The sequence below is a fragment of the Nomia melanderi genome, unplaced genomic scaffold (assembly GCF_051020985.1).
Source record: "Nomia melanderi isolate GNS246 unplaced genomic scaffold, iyNomMela1 scaffold0084, whole genome shotgun sequence".
Classification (NCBI taxonomy): Eukaryota; Metazoa; Arthropoda; class Insecta; order Hymenoptera; family Halictidae; genus Nomia; species Nomia melanderi.
This window is the reverse complement of record NW_027475199.1, coordinates 213,858-217,500: the sequence shown is the minus strand read 5'-3', so window position 1 is coordinate 217,500 and position 3,643 is coordinate 213,858. Positions and strand designations below refer to the sequence as shown.

The following is a 3,643-nucleotide window of genomic DNA, read 5'->3' as shown; positions in this document are numbered from 1 at the left end:
ATCGGGCGAAAGGGAATCCGGTTTCTATTCCGGAACCCGGCAGCGGAACCGCATACCATTCGGGCCCTCGTAAGAGTGTTCGTCGGGGTAACCCAAAATGACCTGGAGACGCCGTCGGGAGATCCGGGGAGAGTTTTCTTTTCTGTATAAGCGTTCGAGTTCCCTGGAAACCTCTAGCAGGGAGATAGGGTTTGGAACGCGAAGAGCACCGCAGTTGCGGCGGTGTCCGGATCTTCCCCTCGGACCTTGAAAATCCAGGAGAGGGCCACGTGGAGGTGTCGCGCCGGTTCGTACCCATATCCGCAGCAGGTCTCCAAGGTAAAGAGCCTCTAGTCGATAGATTAATGTAGGTAAGGGAAGTCGGCAAATTGGATCCGTAACTTCGGAATAAGGATTGGCTCTGAGGAGCGGGGCGTGTCGGGCTTGGTCGGGAAGCGGGTCTGGCTGACGTGCCGGGCCTGGGCGAGGTGAACATGTACGGCAACGTGCAGGGATCCGAGCTCGGTCCCGAGCCTTGGCCTCCCGCGGATCTTCCTTGCTGCGAGGCTTTCGCGTAGCGTTCGTCCTCTTCGGCCGCCATTCAACGCTCAGCTCAGAACTGGCACGGACTAGGGGAATCCGACTGTCTAATTAAAACAAAGCATTGCGATGGCCCCCGCGGGTGTTGACGCAATGTGATTTCTGCCCAGTGCTCTGAATGTCAACGTGAAGAAATTCAAAAAAGCGCGGGTAAACGGCGGGAGTAACTATGACTCTCTTAAGGTAGCCAAATGCCTCGTCATCTAATTAGTGACGCGCATGAATGGATTAACGAGATTCCCTCTGTCCCTATCTACCCCCCCAGGGGCCGCCGGTAGATGGCGGTTCGGGATTTTGCGCTCCCGGGGTTCCCGAGCACTCGCATACCGTAACCGGCTGTCGTTAGCAACGACCCACCGGGCCAGGGGGCCTAATAACCCTCTGTCCCGGTGGTACGCGCGACAGACCGGCCGGGGGTCTTGCCTTAACCGGCTGGGCCGCGAGGAGATAAACCTCTATAATAAATCCCTTGCTCAAGCTATGGCGCGCGGCGAAGGGCGCGTATCCGCCTTGCACTAACACTGTGGATACGTGGCCGGTGGGTGCACCGGTCCCTAGCGGCCACCCTTGGGGCACCTGGCGCCCCCCAAGTGTAGGAGCCTTCCCCCCGGTTAGGGCGTAAGCCGGGGGGTGACGTTAAACCGACCCATCTCGTGGGATCTATTATGGAAAGGAAAACACAAAAAAACATTGGGGCTAGGGGGGAAAAGGGAGATAAGGTGGTGGAGAAAGGAGACAAGGTAGAAGGAGCTACGAAGAGGAAGGAGAAGGTGGTGACGCAGAGGGCTAGTCGCGCGACTAGCTCCTCTGCCGAGGCACTGGCTCCTAGTACCTCAAGGAGTCGTAGCGTTAGTGTTAAGAGGCGTGCGGGGAGCCGTGACTCCAGCACGAGTTCTAAACGAACGCGTCGAGATGAGGAGGAAGTGAGTATGAGTGAGAATGAATTGAGTGAATGCGAGAGTGAGAGTGTGCGTGGTAGATTGAATGTGTCGCGTGAAATGAGTGCGAGTGCTGTGACGATTGTGCGTGAGAATGAAGGTGTGAATGAGAAGAATGAGATTGTGTGCATGCGTGAAATCGGAGAACGTCTGCGCAAGTGTTTGTTTAGTGAGAGTAGTCGTGTGCTTAAAGGTGTGAGTGAAACTGTGTTGAATTGTGTGAGTGAATATGAGCAGATACTTGTACGTCTGATGTGTGAGAATGAGCGACTGAAAGGAAGATTGGATGAGTGCAAGATGAGAGAATCTGTGCCCGTCCAGAATGTATGTGCGGGTGGAAGGAGCTTTGCGAGTGTGGCGAGTGTGAATGCGAAAAGTAGTGCAAGTATGAAACCCGGTGTGAGTGTGCCGGTGATGAGTATGAATGCCAAAAAGTTCGCGGTCGTTATTAAGCCGAAAGATGAAAGCCTGAAGCTTACTAGCGACCAGGTGAAAGAAAGAGTGATGAATGAGGTAAGTAAGAAGCTGAATGTGAGAGTGAAAGCGGTTCGTAAGACACGAAGTGGAGGAATAGCCGTCGAGACGGTTAGTGAGAAAGAGATGAAGATAATGCGTGAATGTAAACAGTTTGAGAGTATCGGTATGAAAGTTGAAGAACCCAGAAAAATAGGAGCGAAAGTTATTGTGTATGATGTGCCGTGTGAGATACCGAGTGAAGAGTTATTAAAAGAGTTGTATGAAAAGAATCTGAGTGAGTGTGTGAATGAAAAAGAGTTTGCTGAGCGTGTGCGTGTGGTAAACAGAACGAATAAGAAGGATGCGAATGTAGGAAATGTAGTGTTTGAGATGAGTGTACGAATGTTTAACAAGATGATGCATGAGGGAAGAATGTATGTGAGATGGCGTGCGTGTAAACTGCGTGAGTTCGTGAGTGTGCTTAGATGTCATAAGTGTGGTGCATTCGGGCATATGGCCAAAGAATGCAAGGAAAAGGAGAGCTTGTGCCAAAGATGTGGTGAGGCAGGCCACATGAAGAATACGTGTAAAAAGACTGAATGCTGCCGAAATTGTAAGTTGCGTGGGAATAAGTGTGACCATTCGGTGACGTCCTTGGAGTGTCCCGAATACAAACGAATGATTGAGCGTGAACGTGCGAGGATTAGTATGGATTAATGGCTGAGTGCGTGATAAATACGATCCAGTGTAATTGTCAGCGAGCGTATGCGGTTATGTGTGATTTGGGTGTGTTGATGATTGAGAAGAGAGTGAGTGTGGCTATTATACAAGAGCCGTATGTAGCCGTTGATGGATGTGTAAAGGGCTTGCCCTTAAGTATGAATGTGTATGTGTCAGACGTGGGCCACAAAAAGGCCGCCGTGGTAGTGAATGATGAGAGAATGGAATCCATGCTCGTCAGTGAGCTCACTGACGAGCATGGAGTGTGTGTGTGGATGAAGGGGGACTTCGGAGAGATGTATGTTGTGTCAGTATATTGTAGGTACGGCCAGGACCTGGAACCGTACCTGGCCTATCTGGAGCGTGTGCGTGTGAGACTGAGGGGAAAGAGTTTGCTTATAGGTATGGATGCGAATGCAGTGTCACCCTTGTGGTTTAGCAAGGGTGACCTGCATTCAAGAGAGAGTGTGATGCGTGGTGAGATGATGGAAGAATGGATAATTGGGAATGGAATGAATGTGCTGAATGAACCGAGTGAATGTTATACGTTTTCGAGTGTGCATGGCCAGAGTGACATTGATGTCACTCTGGCCAACAATGCGTGGGCCGGGTGCCAGTTTGAATGGGAAGTCAAGAATGAATGGGGTGTAAGTGATCATAATGTTATTAATGTGAGAATTAGATGTGCGAATGTGAGAGAGAGTGCTACAGTGGCCGGTAGGAGGTGGTCCAGCAGGGGTGTTGATTGGGATGCGTATATGAGTGAAGTGAAAGAATGTGCGGTAATGAATGGAATAAATGTGAGTGAGAGTGCGAGCGCGGATGAATTGGTGAATGCTGTGACCTCATGGATCCACATTGCGAATGAAAGGAGAATGAAAGAGCTGAAGAAAGGGAATGTAAGGAAGCCTGCATGGTGGACGAAAGGGTTGGAACGAATGAAGAAGAAT

General features: G+C 50.7%; 1 pseudogene; it reads left to right on the top strand.

The window, feature by feature from the left end:
- The window catches only part of LOC143175440 (large subunit ribosomal RNA), a 2,869-nt pseudogene extending 1,994 nt beyond the window's left edge, over positions 1-875 (top strand).
- The last annotated feature ends 2,768 nt before the right edge of the window (positions 876-3,643 follow it).